Source organism: Leopardus geoffroyi, chromosome A3, assembly GCF_018350155.1.
Source record: "Leopardus geoffroyi isolate Oge1 chromosome A3, O.geoffroyi_Oge1_pat1.0, whole genome shotgun sequence".
NCBI classification, from domain to species: Eukaryota; Metazoa; Chordata; class Mammalia; order Carnivora; family Felidae; genus Leopardus; species Leopardus geoffroyi.
The window spans coordinates 35486395-35497473 of NC_059336.1; the positions used below are offsets into that span (position 1 = coordinate 35486395).

At 44.9% G+C, this 11079-nt stretch overlaps 1 long non-coding RNA gene across 1 annotated transcript; it reads right to left on the reverse strand.

Annotated features, from left to right (window-relative positions):
• Positions 1-3416: 3416 nt before the first annotated feature.
• Positions 3417-5383, reverse strand: LOC123580496. The gene is made up of 2 exons (XR_006703326.1): positions 4373-5383; positions 3417-4290 (listed from the first exon to the last, which is right to left on the reverse strand). It is a non-coding gene; the product is annotated as an uncharacterized LOC123580496 (long non-coding RNA).
• Between the last annotated feature and the right edge of the window lie 5696 nt (positions 5384-11079).

Sequence of the window (11079 nt, forward strand, 5' to 3'; positions counted from 1 at the left end):
AAATTAAAAAAAAAGATCAAAACACTTGTTCTACTGAAAGTGGCCAGACAATAATGCAAATGGCTGTACTTCATAGTACTGTATTTTATTGATTTAAAACCACATGTTTTTCCCTCACTTTTAGGATCTGAAGTCAAAATAAGTGTTAATTGATGGCATACCATGGCTTAATTGGCATCTTTTCTTAGTGGTGCATAAAGTAATAGTGTGTTTCTACAATAACATGACAACCTTAGATTCGATGAAATACAGAATGGTTCAAAAAAAAAGTGATATGTTATATGGGGAAAAATTAAGCTACAAAGTAGGGTGAGGGGTATAGCTGTCAGGAGAGAGAGGGTGTCTTTGGAAATAGAATGTCCGGGGAAGCCCTTTCCGAGACGGGGACGTTTGAAGACAGATGTGAGGGAGGTGAGTGACAGATTCATGGACAAACGGAGGGGGTGACCAGAGCATTCCAGGTTGAAGGAATAGTAGGGGAAAAGTCTAAAGACAGGAAAATGCCGAGTGTCTTGGTCTGTTTAGAATAGAGCTTAGAACAGTCTGATAAATACCCACAAATGTTTGTTTGTATAATGGACATCAGCCATTGGTAATGTACAGATACTTGCAGAATATGATGATTTCCAAGTATTTTACTTCCATGTACCTGTGGGCAGCGTGACTCTGGGAAATAACAAAGCCTTGACAGAACTGTGTAAATCAGAAAACCTTACTTTGCATCTGTGGAGTTCCAGACCTTATTGCAGGTGTTGAGAATACAGAGATGTATTAAATGTGATCCTTGCCCTCAAGGAATTCTTGTCTAGCAGAGAAAATAGAAAAATAACCACAATATAATGCTATTCAGCTATAGTCAGAGGTGTGTGAAATGTATTATTATAGCCACTTAACAAGGAACAATACCTGTGTTCATCCATACTCCTGTGAAGGTCTATTTCAAAGGGAAAGTGAAGAGCAGCCTTTTGGACCACATCAGTTCCTGATCTCTTATCAAGCCTCCTAGTGTCAAGGCACAATAGATTGCAACTCATACACAGAACATTCTTAAGAAAAAGAACTCCCAAAATGGGCCGCTACCTTAAAAGTTACATTCCTGCTAATGTTGTTTAGAAAATAATAATGCATCAAAGGGCTTAAATGATAGAGCAAGCTGTCCAACAAATGCAAATTGCCACTCTAGCCCAGCTTGTGATACCTACAATCTTCTAAAATGAATCCCTCCCTATCTTTTAAAAGGTAGAATAGATAGCCTGAATCAAAGCTGGCTTTTAAGTGGGGCAGAGTTAAGGAATCAAGTCCCATGGGCTGGTTTCTCTCACTCACTTTCTCAGTTCTGATCTTCCCTATGTTACTAGAAAGTTTGTTTCTTCATGACAGAAGTTCAAATTGTCACCTTTAGCAGCTCCAGACCTTATATTCTCTTAACTAAGTCCAGAGGAGAACAAGAATACCTTTCCCAAGAAGACCTGGGAAATACCTCATCCTCCTTTGTAAAGTCAGATATTGATCCCTAAATCAGAAATCAATAAGCAGATTCAAGAGTGCCAGGATTGGGGCACCTGGGTGGCTCAGTGGGTTAAGCATCCGACTTCGGCTCAGGTCATGATCTCGCAGTCCGTGAGTTCGAGCCCCGCATCAGGCTCTGTGCTGACCGCTCAGAGTCCGGAGTCTGTTGCAGATTCTGTGTCTCCCTCTCTCTGACCCTCCCCCGTTCATGCTCTGTCTCTCTCTGTCTCAAAAATAAATAAACGTAAAAAAAAGAAAAAAAAAGAGTGCCAGGATCCCATGGGCTGAGTTAGAGATAGGGTTTCCTTCTAGCAAAGTAGGATATAGTTAAAGAACGTGGATGCTGGAGCCTGGGGGAGCAAAACAAGAGATGTCCCCTAAACATCCTTTCAGAACATGAACCTGATTGATCATCACACCAGTAATATCATGGCCTGGAAGAATGAAATTCATGTCCATCTCTTTCCAGGTGAAAGAATTCTCTAGACATGCCTGTCTCCTAGAGAAACCACCAGACTTGTGTGACTCTTGAGTACTTGAAAGGTGGCTATTCCAGATTAGAAATACCAGATTTAAAACATTTAATACAAAAATACAAAGTACATTTACATTTAATACAAAGTATAAAATAGCTCATCATGGGGTGTCTGAGTGGCTCAGTAGGTTAAGTGTCCAGCTTCGGCTCAGGTCTGATCTCACCATTTGTGAGTTCGAGACCCGCTTAGGGCTCTGTGGTGGCACTTTGGAGCCTGGAGCCTGCTTCAGATTCTGTTTCTCCCTCTTTCTCTGACCCTCCCCACTAGCACTCTGTGTGTGTCTCTCTCTCAAAAATAAATAAACATTTAAAAAGTTAAAAAAAAAAACAAAATAAAATGGCTCATCAGTGTTTGTTATTAGTTCAATGGTGAAATGTTGATAATTCTGGATATATTCCATTAAATAAAATCTATTCTCAAAATTGATTCTACCCTTTTCTTTTCTACTTTTTAAAACGTGGCTACGAGACTCATAGAAACAGAGAGTAGAATGGTGATTCATTACCAGTGAGTAGGAATAGAAGAGATATTGTTTAAGGGTACAAACTTTCAACTAGTCAATATAGAAGTCCTGGAGATCCAGACCACACATATAGACAACAATATTGTATCATCATGAAACACGCTAAGGGACTAGATCTTCATTATTCCCACCACATAAAAAGAAACGATAATTATATGGCGTGACAGAAATGCTAACTATTGCTACAACTGCAGTCATACTACAATATGTAAATGTATCACATTAACATATTCTACCCCTTGAATTTATACAAGGTTATATGTCACATATATTTCAATAGAAAATAAATACATAACAATTTAAGAATGAAAAGTGGCTCCCAGAACGTTTCAAGTTAGAATTGTAGTTTGCATTATATTTCTATGGACCGTGCTGCTGTAAGATTTCCACCAGGCTTGGAGCAGACCATTCATTTGGCACTGTGATTCACAGAGTGTGGTTCCCTCTGACCAGAAGCATCAGCATTACTTGGGGGCTTGTTAGATACGTAATTGCTCAGTCCCTTCCCAGACTCACAGAATCAGCATCTCTGGGTGGAGCCCAGCCATCTGTTCCTAACAAGCCTTCCAGGTATTTTTCTTCAGCAGCTTCCCTGGTGAGCCACACAGCTAAAAGCACACTTTACTAGCACTTCTGGAAGTGGCAAAATCAACTTTGCAGAAAATCAGGTTGAGTAAGTTGCTAAGCGATTTAAAATGTTAGTTTTCATGTTTAAAATGTTGAGAAATAGACGTGAATATTGAAGCCAAAACAAGCCTTTGAGCCCTGGAAGAAAGCCCCTTGGGGTGGGGGAGGGGAGAGGTAAATAAGTAGCCTGTGATTTGGGCTTAAAATGAGAGATTGAGCTATTTGGCATTATAAACTAAGATTTATTGAAATTGATTCTAAATGTTTGGTTCTAAACCTGAACCCCGCTCTTTGTGGTAGAGCATTATTATCAACTCCATTTTACAGGTAAGGAAACGGAGTCACAGCAAGGCTCATTAGCCGGCTCAAGGCCACATCTGCTGGGGCCAGAGTGAATCTGGCTATAGAGCCCAGGGGTCTGAAGCATTGTACTCACAGTATTGTGTAGGCTCCAGGGCATATCTCAGCTGATCTGCAAAGGGAGTTAATTCTCTACTAGTTCTTCCTGGCTATTAGAATCATTTGGGGACACTTAAAACTGCATTCCTGCCAGGCTCCACTAACTAGCGATTTTCATTTCCTTGGGATGGAGTGGTTTCAGGGGTTGCTGCAGAGCTCCCCGGGGACCTCAGAAACACCTCTCATGGAGCAGATGATGAAGATGAAGCGGGAGACACACCGTGTGGAGTCAGCAGGAGTCAACTCGGGCTCTGGAAATTAGGCCAGGGCTTCTCCAGCTGCAGAGGTGCACAAGTCCCCTAGGTAACCTTTTCACACGCAGGTTCTGCTGCAGTGCGGTGGGTGAGGCCGGAGCTTGTGCAGCAGCCAGGTGGGGGAGATGCTAAGGGTCCACAGACCACACTTTAGTATTGGGGCAGTGCACTAGCTTGATGCCCTGACCCTTGTGGCAGGTTCCTGGCCAGAGGGGCCTTCAGAGTGGTCCACTGTCCAGCAGGAGGGGAGTAGGGCAGGTTACCGAACCCAAGTGCACGCCCAGAACGGGGATTCCTCATGGCAGGCCTGAGGCCCTGGGATGAACACCTGGAGCACAGCCGGGAGTTCCTGCTCCTGAGACCTGGGGGAAATTCTGGCAAGCTGAAAGGAAAACACCCCACAGTTACGGCCCTGAAGCAGGAACCCCAGTGATGCCACCCATCTCCCCTTCAGTTGTCCTCACCTCGCCTAAGCGCAGCCTCGCGTTCTCCCCTCGCTCCTTGCTTCCTCACGCGCCTGGCCTGTCTGAACCTTGGAAGAGGTGCGCGGACAGGGACTGCCGACTTTGTCTCTCCCCGAGGCTCCTGTCTTTCTAGGTCTCCCTGGAGGGTAGGACAGCCGGGATGCAAGCTGCTCGGTGTGCATTTTCCCTTCTACAACACCCCTCGCCGCTCCCCTGACTCTCCACCCCTGCCCCTCTGTCTCTCTCCAAAATCCCCAGTCCGAGGCCAGAATTGGACTTTAGATGGACCCGGAATGAAAGCTTTCCCTCACCCCCTGCGGCTTTCACACCCTCCCCCCACAGGGTCCTTCCTGAGTCCTGCCCTCCTGCAGCCACCCGCAGGAAAGGATGCCAACAGCGCGGTGCAGGCGGACGCGGACGCCCAAGGAAGGAGGCGGGGCCCGGGGGCCCGGAGCCCCGGAGAGCCGCCACCGCACTCACAGTCACGCTGTCCCCGGAGACCCGGGACGCGGCGCCTGTGCCCAAAACAGAAAAAGGAGGAAGGGATAACTTCGTGTTGGGGACGGAGACAGAGGGGGCGGGGCGGGGGGGGGATTCGAGGTTTTTCTCTAAGATCTGTTTGTCGCACCCTCATCCCCCAACCCAAATCCGGCGGCCAGAGCCTCCCACCCGGCCCACGCGGCCATCCGGCTGGGTCCCGACGCGGACGGCCCCCTCCCCCAGCCCCGCCACCCCAGGTTCCGGCCCATCAAGTCGGGAAATGAGACGATCCATCAGCCGGCCCTGCGTGCCGGGCCGGAGGCGTCCCCATCTGTGCGTTTCGCAAAGTCACCCGGGAGTAACGGCGCGTCGGCAGCCACCGAGGCTCCCGACCTCCGGGTGACAGAGGTTGGCGAACGTTGCTTTTGGTGGTTTTGGTGCTTTGGGCTCCAAGGCCCATTGGTTTGGCTTGGGATTCCCGAAGCTGTGGCCGAGGCCGTGGCTACAACCTCCAAAGATCCGACTCTTTCTCTGACAACTGAAAGGAAAAAAAAAAAAAAAAAAAAAAAAAAAAAAAAAAATGGCCCGGGAGAATTAGAAACACAAAGAACGTCCCGGGGAGGACACAGATTTGGGCCTAGAGACAGCACGTGCGGGTTCCACCTGGGCTGCTGGGCCGGGGGATACCTCAGACAGCCAGACCTGGGGTGGCAGGGGCCTGGGGCATTTCACAGGCAGGGGAAAGCTGAGGCACCGCAAATTTGCTTTTGAATTAAAAGATAACCATAGGTTCGCCATACAGAAATATCCGAAGGTTAATGTTATTTTTCGTGTTACTATAGGGGATTTAATGTTGTTTTTATTTTGAGGGGACTAAGAGGAGGGTATCCACGGTGCTCTTCTGGTGTGGGGCCTCCCAGAGTTCTTACCCGGCCCTGTCCACCGAAGAGGAGAGAGGTGTTGACAGGACGCCCTCTGGAGCCGCCAGAAAGCCGGTCCTGCGTCCGGCCGGCAGACTGGACCTGCACCCCAGGCGGGATCCGCGGAAGGGGCGCAGGAGCATCGTCTGGGCGCGAGATTTGCTGCTGAGAGGCTGCCCCCCTCCCCATTGTCCCTGGGGACTCCCGTTAAGGCAGAAGCCTGAGCTTTTTTTGCACTTGCAGCCTGGGGTGGGGAATGCCCTCTGCTCCCCACCCCTTCCCCAGATTGATTGATTGATTCATTGATTAAAAAAAAAATTTTTTTTTTTTTTAAGTCGAACCTAACCTCACAGCCCTGGCCATATGAGCCAGTCCACCTACTGACCTTCTCGTCCCGGTCCGGAACCTGCGGGTCCAGGGCGGCCGCCAGTCCCGCCCGCAGAAACCGCTTGCTCCCGGGTGCTCGCCCCGAGCTGTCTGCGCGCCACTTGGGCCTCGTGTGCTGTCTCAGCTTCGATCTCCTCTCAGCAGAATCCGTTCTCCGTCTGGGAAACCTCGCGCGGGTCCCAGAATTGTCCGAGGACCGAGCTGCGGCGTGATACCCCGTGCACCCCTGGCCCTGCAGCGCGCATCCTCACGACTTCTCTTCTGGAATCCAGACCGCTGGGGCACTTAGGGGCATTTTCCTCCGGTGCGGATACAGCGCTGGCGGTTTGGTCAGGAAGAAAAGAAAGCGATGCCTGTGTAAACAGGTCTCCTCTCTCCCCAAGTTCAGCATCCTACACCCCCCTCAAAGTCTCCCGACTTTTCTCGGGTGGAGGAAGGACCCGAGAGGCCCAAGGATCGGAGAGCGCCGAGGTCTCACAGCCCACCTACCTCGCTCCAACATCGTGTTTGGCAAGATTTCCTGTGCGGCGCAGGAGCTGCGAAGAAGGTCTCCGGGGAGGCAGAGACACGCTCTGTGCTAGGAATTTTCTTCCTCCTTTTTCTAGTCCTAACGACCCTCCACGCCCAGACACAAAAGACCCCGCAGGTTCGGTCGCTGTGGCCGAATTTGCTCAGCCCCAGCACCCTTGTAATTGATCCCTCTATCCCGGCTTTGGAGCCGGTGTGGACTTGACCTTTGCATCTGGACCGGGTTTTTCTGTCCCATGTCTAGACCTGGAGCAGCTGCGCCAATGTGTCAGAAGTCCAACCCAGGTGCCAGGCTCCAGTGTCTTTCTCAGGTTGAGGTCCTTGCGAGCTCTGGGCGCAGGCAGGTAGACGCCCGCAGTGGCGCGCATCTCCCTTTGCTCCGGCAGAAGCTCCCAGGTCTGGAGTCTGCAGCCTGGGCGCCGAAGCTCCAAACCCGGAGCAACCGGGCTCTCCTGCATCGGTGCCACCCCAAGGTACTGACACAGGCCACAGGCCATGTGCCCTGACCAGCGCACACTTCTTCCACGCTGAGACAGTACGCTTTAATAATGGAATTCACAGCATGTTTTTCCCTGAAGGAATTGCTCAGATCACTTCTCAACTAAGGTCACTAAGAGACGCATTGTGTTTCGTCCTGGAGGGATTCCTTTAGGAAAGGCATTTTCGGAGCTACTGCCCTGAAATTGTCGCTCTTCATAACTAGCATATTGCTTTCTAGATTGCCATTCCAGGCACCTTTGCAATACACCGAAGACTCCTTCCTCTTTCTCTTTCTTGGTTACTGGAGCATCTTTGCAGTGTTTTCACAAAAAAGTCACAGACATATCCCAAACCTACAATATCAGAACACCTGAGGGCATTCCAGAATTCCAGTTCTGTCCAGCAATGCTTCCTTCAAAGCACAACAGACTGGCCACCCCACTCTCACCCTCCCCTCCCAGAGGCAATTAATATAAATTGTCCTTAGTCCCAACACATCTTCAAGTGATAACTTCAAATAGGCAATTAAAAGAGTAGCTAACTGGGGGACCAGAGATGCCGGTAACATGATTTTAAGGAATTGCAGCATCTGAGAATTCAGGCAGCAAACTATTTTAAATGAGCTTGCCTAACCCTGAGACACATGGAGGTAGTTGTTTTTCTTGCAGAGAAACACTCCTTAAAGAATTTTAAAACTTCTCCATTGACTCTTGTTTTTGTTTGTTTGTTTGTTTGTTTGTTTTTTGTTTTGTTTTGTTTGGCAGAGAAGTTCCCTGCTCCCACGTTAAGCTTTTCCTCTCTGCTAGGAAAGCAGAGAGGGCTGTACTCCAAGGCCTAAATCTTACGCATTGAAACTTAGTGGTAACTAACTTAAAACAAGTTTAAAAATGGTTAACTAATTACTGCCTCATTTGCTACTGAACTTTTCAGGAATGACTACCAAGCCTTACCATCTGCTTATTCAGGGTTTGCTTTATGGACTTTGTCTTCCCCTCCCCCCTCACATTTTCTCCTCTGTGAAGGCATTTATTCTAAATGAACCCATAAAAGGACATTTCCTAAGGACTTAGCATAAACATACTTTGCCAATGAAAGAGCCATTATTCTGGTGCCTTGTCTCCTCCACTGGTTACCCTCATTGCAGAAACAGCTCTTGCTTCATTAAAGTAGGTGCAGGAGAGACCAATGAAAAGAAAGGATGAGGGAAATTTTACCAAGGTCATGCAAGCTGAGTGCATCAGAGGCACGCTTCACTTTCTCATTCTTTGCAAATATTCTAGGGTTTGGAAACTTCTGCACAAAATATTCGTGTGTACACTTACTTTTCAGTTCTTATCCAAAAGGGTTTCTATCCTAGAAAGGGTTTGAAAGGCAGTAAATAAATTAAATTAAATAAGTGTTCAGTGATATGCTGAATACAAGAAAAGGTTTTGGTAAGTAGTAATTCCAGCTTGACATCTCTGTGAACCTTGTCCAGGTTAGTTAAATTATCCCTGCTTCTGTAATCCTTGTGTGCTCCCAGTGTGTGTGTGTGTGTGTGTGTGTGTGTGTGTGTTGGAAGAGTTGGGGGATAATAGGGCCAGGGTACATTTTTACATTTCACTGTAAAGTGGACTGAAACATCAACAAGCCAAATTTCAGCTGTAACAAAGCCTAGCTTTCCCCTTTTGAAGTTCACAAATATGGTTTCTAATCAGCATTTTTTCTGATTTTTGTAATTTTTTGCTTGGTTCTACAAATCCAAGTCAATTATTTGTGTGACTAAGAGATACACCTAACAATTTGAATATTTAATTTTTTTAGAATAAGGTTTGCATATGCATACCATATGTAGGGCATATTATCACATAAAGACATTAAATAGAGACTATGTAGTCTATAAAGGATTGTGAACTTCTGGGTCTAACTTCTTCTTTAATGCAAATTGATAAACATGGAAGGATGAAGAGTTACATCTTTGTACTGGCTTTCCTATTTAATATATATTTCTTACATTAGCAATGCCAAGGGCAATTGTCTTCCTTGTCTTCCTTGATACCAGGTCAATCTGTCCACGTTTTTCAAAACCCACCTTCTCCAAGAGGCCTCCTTTGGTCAGTTCTACCCCACCCTGGGGATGGCTGTCTTACTTTACCTTTTTCTGTGTGTCTATGCCCACCTTGTGCCACACAAGTCTACATCTTCATGTATCTTCTTCTATTCTCCCATCTAAACTGAACGATCTAGACACACAGGAGCCTCTTCTTCCACTACTGTGAAATAGTAACCACCCAATGGCATGTGATTCATTAAGGCCAATCCAAATAAGTAAGTACACAAATTGAAAAGAATCCTTTGAAGGACATAGAGGATCTAGAGAAGATTCCAAGGGCAACATGCATGGGTTATACTTACCATTGACATTTTGTTTTGACCACCAGCAGCAATAATGAAAATTGACACAACCGTTATCCACAAGAGTGTACTTGTTTATGCTAGCTTCTCCTACTTTCTCTCCCATTCAATAAATGAAGAATGGAACAAATTTTGGAAAACTTTGTTACTATCTTAAAATATGATTTAATGGTGAGTTTTACTTGCTCTTTGCTGATTTCAGAGAAGTGAAGATTTTTTTAAAGCTTGATTAGAAAGTTATTTAATTAATGTAGGTGAAAGTTGTAGGAAAAATGGTCCAATTGTTATTGCAACACAAGAATCACTGAGGACAGATAGATAAGTTAATGGATCTTTGTAAGCTACCTTTAAGATTAAACACCTAAAAGGAAATTTAATTATGTTTTGAGGATGATCCTTCCAGGAAGAAAGAGTTAAAACTGCTTCCTTTTTTCTTTTAACTCTTGAAGTACTCTCTGGTGTCAACAAAGAGATCATGTATGCCAGGTATAGAAAGAAACCATTTCAAAGGAACGGCCATTTGATTTATAATGAAATCAATAATCAACTACAACAACTTAAGATTAATGACCCATGCTACTTCCCATCTATGTTTTCTTATTAAAGCAGATAATCATCAATTAATTCAGGCGATCTTTTAATAATCTATAAATGAGGACATCTGCAATAATGTATCACAAGAAAAATTGTCATAATCTTTCACAGACATCTCTTCTACTTCTATAATGGTATTTGTTTATCTTTGGGTTCCCAGAGCACCAAACATAGTGCAAGTAATAGGTATTCAGTTAATGTTTATGATGAAATTAATTTGTCTTTGTTTTGAATGATGTTCTACTCATTAGTTCACTTGGCCTAACCAGCCATCCCCTGAGGTATTATTCCAGTTTTTCAGTTGAGGAAAATGATAATCTGTACAAGGTCATAAAGGTAATAAATTGTGAACACTAAACTAAAATCTATCCATTTCTTTCCTCATTAAAGTACTGGAGGGAAAGATGGAGGGAGAGAGAATATAAATGCTTCATTACATATGTCTCATTGTTTTTAAAGTTTTTATGATACTACAGGAAAATGTGTAATAGCAATTGCTAAGATGACAAATTGCAAGGCATGTAAATTTTGCAAATTGCAATCATAATAATTGACTTTTATCAATCACAAAGGCCTCAGTCCTTCTGTATATAAACATTTATGCAAAGTTCTTGAAAAATGCTTGAATGAAATATACCAGATAAAAATGAAGATATAAAATATAGTATTGATTTAAATATTACTTCCTAATTTGAATTGCTATTGATCTTATTAGAGACTTTGGGTTTCAGCTTGTTATTTGGTCATTGAATAAAGATTTTATGGAAATGAAAATATAGTATATTTTGGAGTCAAAGTATTATATAAGGAAAAATGAAGATGGTCCCTATGAAGTTAAAGCATGTGATTTTTCTATTTTAATTCTAACTGACCATGTGACACTAGGCAAGGTCATTTAATTTTTCTGAGTCTCAGTTTTGGGAG